The sequence below is a fragment of the Ochotona curzoniae genome, unplaced genomic scaffold (genome assembly GCF_017591425.1).
Source record: "Ochotona curzoniae isolate NIBS_2020 unplaced genomic scaffold, NIBS_Ocur_1.0 patch356, whole genome shotgun sequence".
In the NCBI taxonomy this organism is placed as follows: domain Eukaryota; kingdom Metazoa; phylum Chordata; class Mammalia; order Lagomorpha; family Ochotonidae; genus Ochotona; species Ochotona curzoniae.
Genome location: NW_024466924.1, coordinates 577,220 through 591,595, shown reverse-complemented (window position 1 = coordinate 591,595; position 14,376 = coordinate 577,220). Strand labels below are relative to the sequence as shown.

Here is a 14,376-nt window from a genome sequence, read left to right as displayed (position 1 = left end):
CAGCTGATGCTATGCCGATCCGGAGCCAGGAGCCAGGAACTTCTTCTGGTCTCTGTCGTTGCTGCAGGGTCACAAGGCTTTGGGCCATCCTCGACTCCTTTCCCAGGCCACAAGCAGGGAGCTGGATGGGAAGTGGAGCTGCTGGGAAATGAACCAGGCCCCATATGGGATGCTAGAATTTGAATATGTAGGATTAGCCTGTTAAGCCATAGTACCAGCCCAAATTTGGGAGACCTCAGTAAAAGAGCTCCCTAGAAAATAAACATACTCTCCCAGCCACATGGCTGTGGCTTGGAGAACCCATGCCATGCCAGTCTGCCTGCTGGGGATTCTAACTCTCCATCTACTGCTGCTGGTTGGGGGGGAGGGTTCATGTCTTGTCCAAGCCTGAGGTCTAAGAATTTGCTTCGTCCACAGCGACCATGTTGGGGACGGATATCTGATTCCTCTGTGAATGCTCAGGACCATGATTCCAGCCACCACCACCATCATGGTCTGAGCATGCTCAACGATGCTGGGGCTGGGAACAAGGTGGGGGGGAGGTCCAGCCTGCAACACCTGCATGAGCACCCCATAACAGGGTGTGGGGCTGGCTCAGCCGCACCAACTTATACAGAGGTCAGATTGGAAGGGCAAGCCAAGCTGTGTAAGGGCTAAGCATCTGCGTCTGGGAGTGTGCTGAATGGGAGAGCCTGGGAAACTCCTCTAGTGGGTCGTAGCATCTGCTAATGAGCACGTGGTTTAGGCCTGGGTGTAGGGCAGACTGGGCAAGGTAGCTCCATCCGTTGGCAAGTGTATGAGTTGGTTTTGGAAGTGGGTGGACTGGGCAGGGCTGAGCAAACCATAGCCCACTGGCAAGTGCAGAAACCAGTATGGAGTGCAGGTCATGCTGGGCTAGACTGCCATACCTACTGGCTTGCATGAGCCAGGGATGAGAGCAGACTGAGCAGGGACAGGTTGCTGCATCCACAGAGGAGAGCTGGGACTGGGGACCAGTTGGACTAAGCAAGGGCCAAGATAGATTGAGGGACTGTGCCGGGCTGAATAAAAATAACCACTGGCACACACAAGATCTGTGACTGAGAATAGGCCTGGTTGGGGAGCTAAGGGTTGCCCTAGCTGGGTTATGGTTCCCACTGGTAAGCATGGTGGCCAGAGTGGGGGCTGTTATCTGGTCTGGACATGGCTGTAGTCTTTCTTGGCATGGGTGTGGACTGGGTCTGGGGTGTGCCAAACTAGGCTAGACTCCAGCACCCACAGTGCTTGTGAGATCCAGGACGTGTGTAGAATGGGCTGGGCTAGGTGTCTGCCCCTGCTGAGCCATATGTGAACTGTGTCTGGGTGTGGACCAGGCTTGGCTGGGCTATAGTACCCAACAGTAAGAACCGGAATGGGTGAGGGCCAGTCAGGAAAGGCCAGTGTTCCTGCTAGGACAGAAAGTGGACTAAGTAGGACTGGCCCATAGACCCACCTTGTGCACGAGCTCTGGCATTGGGAGAGGTTCTGATGAAGGAGCTTGGGAAATTCCTGTGTCAGGACATAGTCACTGCAGGTAAGCACGGGAACCAAGACAGGGGGCATCCCAGACCAGTTCAGGGAATGGTACCCACAGGCTTACTTTTTGTCCAGGTCTGGGGTGAGCCAGGCTGGGCCAGTTCATATCACCTGCTGGCAAATCCAAGAGCCAGAATGGTGTATGGGTCATGCCAGGCAGGGCTACAATACTAGCCAGTTCACATTAGGGCTTTCACTGAGTGGGTACGAGCTGGGCTGGCTAGGCTGTATTTCCCACCAGCATGAGCTGGAACTGGGGATGGGCCAAACCGGACCAGGCTACAGCACCCACTGGCAAATGCTGAGGTGAGGCAGGCCATGCCAGACTGGGCCACAACACCCAGCCAGCATGCGTGAGACCCATGGGAGAGTGCTTGAACCCAATAGGAGCACTGTGGGCCACTATTCCCAGTGCTGAACTTGAGAGCTGGGATTGGGGGCAGACCAGGCCAGGCAGGGCTGCAACACCTGTTGGCCTCATGTGAGCTGGATCGGGGAAAAGCCAGGCTAGTTGGACTGTTCCTACTGGTACATGCATTAGCCAGAGCGAGTGATGGTTTGTTGGGCTTTGCTGTAGCATCAGCTGGAAGATGGTGTGTGTGGGCAGGGGAGCTGGGCAAACTCTGTCAAGCCAAACTGCAGTACCACCTGGAGAGTGCAAGATCCAGGAGTGAGAGTGAGCCCATTAAGGAAACAGTGGACACTTTCATCTTGAGTTGCCACTCTGACTGATGAGCATGAGAATCAGGACTGGGATGATAGACAAGACTAGAAACAGTGGCACCTCCTGACACATATGAGGGTTGGATGGGGAAGCTGGTTGGCTTCAACTAGGCTTTAGTGTCCATTGACCTATATGAGAGTCCTATGTGAACCAGACTGAACCAGTCTGCTATACATGCTGGCAAGCATGGGAACCAGGGCAGGGGTGGGCCTGGTGAGGGTTATTTTGGGTCACTCTGACAAGGCTACAATTCCCAATGATTTGCGTGAGGGCCGAGTGTGCAGTGGGCAGGATCAGGCTAGACTGCAACATCCATTAGTTTGCATAGAACACAGGGCTGGAGACAACTGACGAAACTAACTGTGTGCATGAAGGCTGATTTGGGCGATGGACTGTGCCAGACCCTGTATTGGCATGCACACCCAAGAATCAGGTCTGGGATCACCTCAGATGAAGTTTCTTTGGGGATTCCAGCTGAATCATTGGTCTTAGAACCCCAACCATGGAGAGAACACCATGGTCTGACTGTGGAGTGCATGTGTCAGAGCTGGGCCTCCTCAGTGGCTCAGACGGAGCAGTGGACAGCATATCCAGGTGCACATGGAGGATATGGCAGTGACCTGGTGACATAACAGAGGACGGAGGGCAGAACAAATTAATCAACGACCCCAGCCAAAAGCAAACGGAGAGTCTAAGGTAGATTATGTCAGCCAGTGAATTCTGAAGAGATTTCATCATGCTTTGGAGTGGTGAGATTGGCAGTAATTCGGAACTGTTGAAATATTGAAGCCTCTTGAGCAGGACCTGTGGCGCATGCCCCACATCATGGACCCTGGGGTGGTTGGGAGGCTGGGTGTGGCTTCTCCCCATTGTCTCTTTCTTTTCCTCAGATACAGGAAGGAAGAGAATGTGAAAACACCTACTTTCCTCTAGCCCTTGACTTTTTGCACCCTGGTCAAATATGTGAAAATTACCAAAAATAAGATTTATACAAAGAAAAAAAAGCATGAAGTTGTTTTTAAACTGCAAATAATAGACTTTGACATCTGTAATGGGAGCAAAGGTATATTTTGTTTTGAAATTATAACTAAATAGTAAAATACCTGGGAGCAATCTGCTTTAAAATTTGAAACTCTTTAAGAATAAGAAAGAGCATTTGAATCATTTCACATTTTTTGATAGTAAAATACTTAAAATATTTTGGGCCCAGTGTGGTAGCCTAGTGGCTAAAGTCCTCACCTTGCATGTGCCAGGATCCCGAATGGGTGCCAGTTCTAATCCTGACTGTTATACTTCCCATCCAGCTCCCTTTTTGGGGGTTGGGAAAGTGACCAAGGATGGCCCCTGTCCTTGTGACCTTGCAGCAACGTCAGAGACCCGGAAGAAGTTCCAGGCTCCTATCTTTGGATCAGCTCAGCACCAGCCATTGAGGCCACTTGGGGAGTGGATCAGTGGACAGAAGATCTTTCTGTATCTATTTCTCTTCTTCTTTATCTGATTTGCAATAAAAACAAATTTTAATAATCTTACAAAAAATTAAAAAAATAATTTAAAACTATTTAATTTTTTTCTGAGTACTCTTTTAGCTGCATCCCAGTTTCATCTCATATATTTGGGAAAATTTATTTTCATTTTCAGTTTTCTTATTTCCCTTTTCATTTCTTCTTTGACCCTTGTGTTTTGTCTGACCTAGTGCCAGTCTAAAGCCTGGAGCTGGGAACTTACTCTGAATCTCCCACGTGGGAGTCAGGGTACTCGAACTGTCTGTCATGTCTTCCCCCCAAAGGTGCTCATTAGCTGATAGCTGGGTCATGATACCAGATACTGAAGTTAGTTCCAAATGTCCAAACTGGGGTCTTAATCATAGGCCCACTACCTGTTACCCTTTAATATATTGAAAGTTATTTTAAATTTTCATGTGTAGGTTGTCTTAAATAATGTTTTACATATGCTTGAAAATGGGCAGGTTTTGGTTTTTCATGCAGTACTGATGGTGCCGCTGTGTGAGAGTACCCCATCCCGTAACAGATGGTTTGAACTACAGCTACTCAACTTCCATTCAGCTTCCTGCTAATGTGCACCCAGATCACTTCACGGCCTTTTGGCTAATATCAAGTGTAACGTGCACCTGGAGAGATCCTGCCACCTGTGTTTGAGATAGATTGAGTTCCAAGCTTCAGGCTTCAGCCTGGCACAACCCTGAACTTTTGAGGACTGAATCCGTGGATGGACTATCTCTTTCAGTTTGTCTTTTCCAGCTTTCAAATAAAAATGATAATAAATAACAAAAAAGAATATGCATTTTATTTTGTGTGTGTGTTTTTTTTTAAGATATATTTGAATGAAAGAGTAATGGAGAGAGAAATAGTAAGTCCTTTCACCTGTTAGTTTATTCCCAAGTGGTTGCAATGGCCAGGCGGGAGGCAGGAGGCAGGAATTTCTTCTGGGTCTCCCGTATGGCTGCATGTGCCGAGGCACTTAGGTTATCATCACCCGTTGGTTTCCTAGGTGCATTAGCAGATAGCTGAATTGGAAGTGGAGCCCCCAGGACTCGGACCAGCGCCTGTGTAAGAATGCTGATGCTGCAGGTGGCAGATTCACCTTCTATGGCACATCATTGTCCTCTTCCTCTCCCACCCTCCACCCTTTCGTGCCAGTTTGTTTTACTTTTTTATATAGAGGTTTTTTTTTTCTTTAATTTGAAAGTCAGATATACAGAGAGGAGAGACAGAGAGAAGATCTTCCGTCTGATGATTCACTCCCCAAGTGAGCACAACGGCCGATGACCGATCTAAAGCCAAGAGCCAGGAACTTCTTCCAGGTCTCCCACACGGGAGCAGGATCCCAAAGCATTGGGCCATCTTCGACTGCTTTCCCAGGCCTCATACAGGGAGCTGGATGGGAAGTGGAGCTGCCGGGATACGAACCAGCACCTGTATGGGTTCCTGGCGCATTCAAGGCGAGGACTTTAGCTGCTAGGCCACGCCGCCGGGCCCTAGAGGTTTTTGTTGTTGACAGCATATGGCTGGCCCTTCTGTGTTTTTGCCTTTTTTTTAAAAGCTCAATTTGAACAGTTTCTGCTTTTCCAATTAGTTGTTTAGCTCATTCACCTTTAATTGTGGATATGGTTAAGTTTGTTTTTGTCATTCTGCCATTTGTTTATGTGCATCTCATATATTTTTGTTTTTTCTGATGATCCTTACTGCTTTTTGCGTTAAATACTTCGTTAGTGTGCTCTGTTTATTGTGCCCATTATTAAACATTTTTATTGTTTCCTGTTGAATTGATTATACATTTTAAGTCCGCTTAATATCACTAAAATACAGAAACTTTGTTTTAAAATAGTTCTTTTTTTTCCTGTCCTCTGGAGTATCACAGTTATACCGATTGTAAAACCAGAAATAGTGTTAGAATCATCACTTTTTGCATTCTTACAGAAGGAATCACAAAATTATTTTCGTAGACTATTTTAGGTTAATTCACGTTTTCTTCTTTTCATGTTATTCTAAGACTTAATTTATTTTTATTGGAAAGTCAGAGCTAAGGAGAGAGAGCTATTTTCCATCTGCTGATTCACTCCCAAAATGTCTACAATGGGTGATGTTGGACTGGTCAGGGGCCAGGAGCTTTTTCCAGGTCTCCCACATAGGCACAAGCTCTTGAACCAAGTGCTTGGGTCATCTTCCACTGCTTTCCCAGGCCATTAGCAGGGAGTCGCATCAGAAGTGGAGTAGGCAGGATTTGAGCTGGGATACCAGTGCCGTAGACAGAGGCTTCACATGCTAAGCCAAAGCACTATGCATTTCTTTTGTCTTTCAGCTTCATGGGATTCCTTTATTGTTTTGTAATAGCGAAAAATGTACTCAATCTTTATCTGGAAAAATGTTATCCCTTCTCGTAGAATGGTTTTGCTGCCTTGTTGCTGATGACATTTTTCCTTCCAGTCTCTGTGTTTCCACTCTCTAGTCTCTGTTGTTTCTGATTGAAGTTGGCCATTATTGAGCTTTCTCATGGTTCCCTGCATGTGCTGTGAGTCATTTTTCATTCTTTGCTTTCAAGATTTTTCTCATATTTGCTGTCAACAGTTTGACTGTGATGTATCTAAGTGTAGGTTTTTTGGTTTTGTTTTGTTTTTGTATATATCCTACTTTGAAGACCACTGTGCATCTTGGTTCTATGGATTTACGTTTCTAAATGAATCAAGTTTGAGAAATTTTAGGCTAGTATTAAGTTTTGTTTTACCTCTTTATTTTCTTTTGTCTTGGTGTTCCAGAGGTGCTGGCAAGCTGGATATTGTCCTGTATTCTGTTTCAGGCTCCTTTTCGTTTGTTTGTTTGTTTTTCCAAAGGTTTTTTTCTCTGGATTTTTCTGATTATATAACTTCCATTGGTATGTTTTTAAAGCTACAGGTTGTTTCTTCTTATGTTGGCTGTTGAGTCATTGTGATACATTTTTAATTTCAGTCACTGTACTCTTTAGGATTTCCATTTGCATATCACTTTGTGTTTTTATTGAACACTTCTTTGCTGGAGTCCAGCTCCAGCCGAGTTCGGAGCTCGGGAAGGGTGCGTGGAGTCAGCGATAAAGAAAGACACAGACACAGACACTTGGTGCGTTCTCACAACAGCTCAAGAAAAAGCTGTCCTTTTTATTTACTCAGACACCTCACAAGCTTCTACACAAGCAACTAATTGTTCTATTTTTACTTCAAGACTAAGGGGGCATGTACAGACATTTGGTCATTCTGTCTGCACTTCAGGGCTAAGCAGGTGCCCCTAAAGATAATTCTGCAAAATACTGTATTCATATTCTTCAAAGCAAGCCATTATTCATTCTTCAACAGTAGCCATGGAGCAAAAGCCGGGCCTCCAAGGCCAAGGCACATACGACTACCTCCTAATCAGTAGTACATTCCTACCACATTTCTATTTCTACAATTTACCCATTATTTAATAGGAAAATAGGTTACAGGGGGAAAAATGCAAAATCTAAAACAAGTTCCAAGTATTAAATCCCCCTACAACTATAGACTCTACAACCCCATAAACAATAAAACAATAATCAAAAGCATTTTTCTTTAATAAAAGCATCCTTAATTTCTCTAGCTAAAAATTATAAAAGTGGCTAAAACAGTTACATTTTCTATGCTCCAAAAAATTGCAAAGACAGGCTAGCCTTTGAGATAACAATAACTATATTTATTGCCATAGCAGTTTCGTCTCTCACTCCCATCACTTCCATTACTTTGTAAAATTCTTATTAAGCCATTTCCCAGAAGGCATGCTATATGTCTGGGCCTGATTTCAGGGCAATGGGTAGGTACACAATAAGGTGTCCAGAAATGGCATGGGTTTAATTGTACTCCTGTGTGTAAATTGTCAAAGGCCCACTCATCAAGACATTATCAACAACATTAACTCTCAAGTTCACGTTGGTGGCAAAAGCCATCCCACAGTGTCAAACAATGCCTTAATAGATTTCAGAATTCTTAGTGGGGTGGTTGAGTGTTCATGCAAAAAGGGGGTGAGACCGCGTCAAGGTGGTCAGAGAGAAATCCGCTGGGCCCTGCCAAACAGTTGTAAGCTCCCCCGGGCCCTGCCAAGCAGGGAGCTGTTCTCTTCACACCTACTGCATGGACCCCAGTGCTTCTTATTTGTTAATTGTTTTCTTAATTTAAAGTTCTTGAGCCATGGGTTTATTTATTCTACAATATCTGTTGTGTAAGTGATGCTAGGTCAGTGGTCAGGACTATGTCATCGTTAAGAGTGCTGGAGTTTGGTGAGTGGCTCTGGTTCTTGATTCCAGCTTCCTAATTCAGACTCTGGGAGGTGGCAGTGATGGCTCAGGTAATGGGGTTTCTGCCATGCAGACGGAACACTGGGACTGAATTCATGGCTTTGATCTTTGGCCTGACCCACTCCTGGCCAGTTGGGAGTTGAACCATGGGATGGAATCATTCTCTCTCTCTCTCTGTCTGTCTGTCTGTCTCTCTCACAAACAACATCTATAATACAGATTTTGAAATTTTGGTTTGCTTAAACCAACGTATGAGGGACATGCAGGGACAGCTTGTATTAATTGGGGTTTTTCCCTTGAGTGAAAGATTGTATAGAAGTGATGGTTCTATCAGAAACTAATCATTGGGAACCATGTTGAAATGTGTGTTTTAAATGAATTAATCTACATTCTAAAGTGCCAGGGTGGAACTGCTACTGGATTTGCTGCAAGTAGGAAGAAAGCTTTCTATCTTACAAGCTCTGTATACTGATAGAAAATTGTAGGGCCTTTCATGGAGCGTCTCATCTTGAAGCTTCCTAGGAGGGAGCATGTGCAAACTGTTCCTGTGAGAAAGGAGCTAATATTTTGAAGTACTTCTGGGGTAGGGGAATTTTGTAAAATATTTACTTTGCTACCTAGCTCTTTGTACTAATTTCATTTTTGGTATGGTATACTGTTCTCTAGGATTACTTCCATCTTTGTGTCAAAAGATAACCTTGCTGCTAAGTTGTATATTGTAGTATTTAATATGGTTTTACAGTTACATCTTTCTGTTGTAAATACACACCGTTCTATGTGCTAGTAGTTCAGTTTGTAAGACTGCTGTTGTGCTTGCTTCTTCTTTGATAAATACTACAAAGTAGATAGGAATAGTGGCTTTAGTCTTTAATCTTTTTCTTCAAAGGTTTTAGGTCTATAAACATCTAAATATTTCTCAATATCTGATGTCTCTGACTCTACGTTTAGGCTGTTATCCTTTATAAGTCTAGCTGTTTTCCTTGTTTCAGTCAAGTTGTTGTATTGGTCTTTCAGGAGTGGCTCATTTACAGAGAGCCATCATTTCAGTATTGCTTGCACATGTGGTGGTTGTTTAGCGTTTTTCTCCTCTATAAATAACGTGATGATCTGTGTGTTGTGTGTGTTTTATTGTAGGACTTGGATGATTAAAGTAGTTTTGAGAGTTTCTGAACGTGTATGAGAGGTAGAAACTCAACCATGATTTCTGTTTCAACTCTACAGCATTCCCTTCCTTGAAGTCTTCATTTTTACCATAGACTCAGGTAATTTTAACACTGCTTATTCGTAATCTTGAATAATTTCTTTCAAATATAGAGCTGTTCTATTGGCTGCTAAAACTTGATGCTACATTTGTATAATTCTTTGTATTTTTGCATTTAGAAGAAACTTTGAAGGTTTTCTTGACAAAATAATTTTATTTATTTATGTAAAAATATTTATTTATTTGAAAGTCACAATTACAGGGAGAGGGAGAGGCAGAGGAGGTACCTTCCATGTGTTGGTTCACTGCTCTAGTGGGTACAACAGCCAGGACTGAGTGAAGACAAAGCAAGAAACTGGGAGCCAGAATCTTCATCCAGGTCTCCCACATGGGGCGCTGGAAAAGGATTCTTGCCTGGGTAGCTGTGTGTCTCAATTTTTATTATTTTGGTAAGAAGGAAAAAACATTCAAGTGAAACAGTTGTTTGTCGTATTAGTGTTTCTGGCAGCATACTTTTCACTAAAACAAAGTGATGTTGCTTTAAATACTGCACACTTTTTCTATTCCAGAATGTCCAGTTACTATCATACCTATTAGAAATAACCATTAGGTGTTTAACATTTGTTCATAATAAGCTCTATTCATTATAGAATCCTAGGTAAGATTCAGTTTCCTTAATGGAGTCAAATTTTAACTGTTAATGTTTGAAGTAAGATGCAACGAATAGATCTAACAGTGAAAGATTCTGTTTTGCTTGGATCTTTTTATAAAAATTTCTAATTTTATTTATTTGAAAGCCAGAGGAATGAAAGGAGAGAGAGATACCACGCATGCATCCCCTGGTTCATTCCCCAAAGGCCTACAGGAGCTAGGTTTAGTCAAGTTGAAGCCAGGAGCAAGGAACTCGGTTTGGGTCTCCTGTGTGAGTGAAAAGCACTCAAGTCCTTGAGCCAGCACCTGCTGCTGGGGTGCTCATTAGGAGGAAGTTCTAGTGGAGAGCAGAGCTGGGACTCTGACCAAGTTCAAACTGGGATGGAATGTGGTAGTCTCAAGTGGCAGCTTAACGTGCTGTGCTAAATACCTGCCCCCTGCTTGGACTCTTCCACCTCTTAAAGACAAATGACAGCTCTTTCTTAACAGTGTGAGTTGACATAAATGTGATTTTTTTCTTTTTGGGAAAAGAATGTTTCTAACTACCAATATTGTTCCTGTTTTTTTTTTTTTTGGTTTTGGAAGCCTTTGGGAGTGCTGAATATGCCTAGATCCTGATTTATCTGAAGTGGTCTTGCTAATTGTAGCTTAAATATTTACAACTTACTTTAACACAGTTAAAATGATTGTAGTTTCGCAAATTGTTTTATGAAATGATTGATTTTATGATTTCTGATGAATCATGATGCTAGTAGCTGTTGAAATTAGATCCCTGTTTTATTTTTGCTGTCATTAATCAGAAAGACCATTTTGTCCAGTTTCCATTATTATAAATAGTGCTTTGAATGTTTTGAAATAGTAGTACTTCAAAAGTCAACATAGGCTTTATGGATACAAAATGATAGTTATACACAGGTTTATCTGAAGAGGTGTCTGAATGTAGCCTATGCTTAGGCAAGAAATATTTTTCTTTGTTTTTGAATAAGAGATGAACAATTTTTGATTAGATCAAAACTACTTTTGAAGAATGAGAGAATAAGAAACTTCTTGATAATGACAGATGGCAAACTCTTGAAGGTTTTGGTGTAGATCATGGCTTCCTTTAATCTCATCAAATGATTTTGAGAGAGAGAGAGATATGGACAGAGAACTTCTAACTGCTGGTTCATTCCCCAGTCCCTTCCATAGCCAGGGCAGGGTCAGGGCAGAGCCAGGAACCTAGAATCATTCTGGTCTCCCTCATGGTTGACAGTCATCACCGGCTGCCTCCTAAAGGTGAGTGTTGCCATAAAAGTGGATTAGAAAGGGGGGAGTAAGCAGGTACTCTTGAGAGAGGACGTTGGTGACCCATGTGATACCTACTGCTGTGCCAACCTCCACCTGATGTTTGAGTATTCCTCCCCCCTTTTTTTTATTTTTAAGATTTTTTTTTATTTGAATGGTGGGCTTTACACAAAAGGGATAGAGAGAGAAGGTCATCCATCTACTGGTTTACTTCCCAGGAAGTCAGCAGTGGCCAGAGTTGAGCTGATCCAAATCTGGGAGTTGGGAGTGTCTTCCAGCTCTCCTACATTGGTGCAGGGTCCTAATGTACTTGGGCCATTCTCTGTTGCTTTTCTAGGCCATAAGTAGAGAACCAGATGGGAAGTAGAGTAGCCGGAACATGAGCTTGTACCCATATGGCATGCCAGTGCCACAGGGCAGTGAATTGGTTTACTGTGCCAATGCACTGGCCTCTGTTTTGTTTTGTTTTTAAGATCTACATATTTGAAAGGCAGCAGTAAAGAGAAAGAAGGAAGGAAAGAGAGCAGATTTTTTTATCCATTGTTTCATTTGCCAAATGACTAAAACAGTTATCTATCTGAGCGAGGTTGAAGTTAGGAGCCAGGACTCCATCCTGTGCTCCCTAAGTGGGTGGCAAGTGTGCGAGCACTTGGGCCCCCTTTTGTTGCTTTTCCAGAAGTATTAGGAGACAGCTGACATGGAAGTAGACCAGCCTAGACTCAAAAGGATTTCCCCAAATTTGGAAATCTGACATTGTAAAGTGACAGCTCAACCGGCAAAGCCACAGTTTCAGCCCCCCCCCCCATGTTTATATTTCTGGTGTTAATACATTTTTAGAAAGATTTTAAATCTTACTAGTTTTTTTTTTTTAATTGGAAAGGAAGATATACAGAGAGAAGGAGAGACAGAAAGAAAGATCTTCCATTTGCTGGTTCATTCCCCAAGTGGTCACAACGGCCAGAGCTGAGCCGATCCAAAGCTAGGAGCCAGGAGCTTCTTCCAGGTCTCCCACGTGGGTGCAGGGTCCCAAGGCTTTGGGCCATTTTTGACTGCTTTCCCAGGCTACAAGCAGGAGTTGGATGGGAAGTGGACCAACTAAGACACAAACGGACCCACATGGTATCCTGGCAGATACATAGTAGCCGCTAGGCTACTGTGTCAGGCCCCCTATTGTTGATATCTTTAAGATGTAATTTTTACTGACTCAAATACAGGTTAAAATATTAGTCGCCAATATAGTCTAATTGACGTCCTCTATCAAGATGTTTGCTGAAAATACTTTGGATAAGGAGTCATTTTGAGCTGTAGCATCTCTGTTGTACTTGTCTTTAGAACAACTTACTTTCAGTACTTTTACTTAAAATGAAGTTTATTTTTATGTTGATTGGGTTCTGGTACAGGGAGGATGGAGTATTATTGAATTTGTGAGGATGTTTTAATTTGAAGTTACTATTTTCATAGAAAAGGTGGTGAGAATTAGGTTCCTGAGTTGGCTCACCCTGTGACCCCTGCTTAGGCAGTGAGAAGAGTACAAATTCAATGACTTGATGTGTCTAGGACCTGTATAAATTGAGAAGTGACATTATATGATTTAGATTAAAAAAATATATATGGGGCCCAGTGCTGTGGCCCAGCAGCTAAACTCCTTGCCTTGCATGCACTGGTATCCATTATGGGCACTGATTCTTATCCTGGCAGTCCCGCTTCCCATCCACATCCCTGCTTGTGTCCTGGGAAAGCAGTGGAGGATGGCCCAAAGTCTTGGGATCCTGTACCCGAATGGGAGACCTGGAAGAGGATCCTGGCTCCTGGTTTTGACTTAACACAGCTCCGGCTGTTGCTGTCACTTGGGGAGTGAATCATGGGACAGAAGAGCTTCCTCTCTGTTTCTCCTCCTCTCTGTATATCTGACTTTCCAATAGAAATAAAATGTATCTTTTATAAACAAGTGTGTACTTGAGCCAGGAGAGCCTTGTTTGAAATCCCAGTTTAGTTTCTGCTTATTTGATCTTGAATATATACTTAGAGGCTTGAGTGTTATTGTACATTTTAAGTAAAGTAACATGTGCAGGCTATCTTTATGAAATTCACGGAAAAATGTATCTTATGAAAGGATTATGCTTGAGTTAAAAAAAAAAAACTTCTGCACCAAAATAAACATTTCTGATTCCATTTTCTCTGACAGTTTTAAAGTACTCTTGTGGAAAGCATCCAGCAATATGTTTAATTTTTTTGTTCTATTTATTTTGTTTTGTCTTATTTTTAACATTGTTTACATAGCTAAATGGGATGCACGTCCGTGTGGGTCTCCAGTTAGGGCGGTGAGGTTCAAAGTAAGGAAGAGGTAGTTGACATAGAAGTTTCGATTTTTTTACCCTCTATCTCCTAGAGGAGCAGAGGAAGGGGCACGCCTGCTGTCACACTACATCAGCACTGGGGAGTAGTGGGTAGGCATTTGTTTGAGGACATCTTAGAGACCTCAGGGTGGGAAAGAGTGTTGGGAGAGTATTATTGAGTAGTGCTGATAGTTCTGAGACATTGTAGGCTTTGCTGCAACATAGTTGAGAAAATCTTTGCAAGATGTGTTAGCTGACCAAGTCCGTCTCAGTGTACAGTCCACAGGCCCAGGAATATATTATAAATCTTGACAAAGGAGCTTTCCATCCTCTAATGCTGACCCAGATGATCTGGCTGTTGTGTCTCCTGTGTGCATCTGGACATGCTATTCAGCACACAGGCATTAGCAATTGAGGTTGCCCAATCCAACACATGCACATGATGGTTGGACCACATATCTTATGGTTATCCCTGTGGCCAGAGTTTGAGTCAAGCCATCTAGTGGGGTTTCTCCCAAGAAACCTCACCTGGGGTGACCTCAGACTTTGTGTGTGCCAGCCAGTGCAGGGTCAGGTTCAGTCTGTCACCTGCACCAGCCAATGCAAATACTGGTGGATGCAGTTGCCTGAAATTGATGGGTGCTGTGGCTGGCCTAGCCCACTATAGGTCCTGTCTTCATCAGCACTAATGGGTGATACAGCCTTGTTGGGGCAACACCAATAACCCCCAGCAGGCCTGCTCCAGCTGCCATGTTTTTATGTGCTGGCATGTGATGCAGCTTAGCACCGCGTGTTTACATTCCATCTTGCTCTTATGCACACTCATGGAT

The 14,376-nt window shown here is 43.3% G+C and overlaps 1 protein-coding gene across 8 annotated transcripts in view; it reads left to right on the top strand.

The window, feature by feature from the left end:
• Window positions 1–14,376, top strand: part of LOC121167271 (zinc finger protein 148) — a 166,455-nt gene that overhangs the window by 50,154 nt on the left and 101,925 nt on the right. For 6 of the 8 annotated variants that reach the window (XM_040996698.1, XM_040996697.1, XM_040996701.1 and 3 more), the window contains exon 3: window positions 9,209–9,336. The exons of 1 other annotated variant lie outside the window; for it this stretch is intronic. The gene's annotated coding sequence lies outside the window, so the exon portion shown is untranslated. Of the gene's footprint in view, window positions 1–3,230; window positions 3,342–9,208; window positions 9,337–14,376 lie in introns of those variants that run through there. One more of the 8 variants, XM_040996699.1, reaches the window with a different exon arrangement.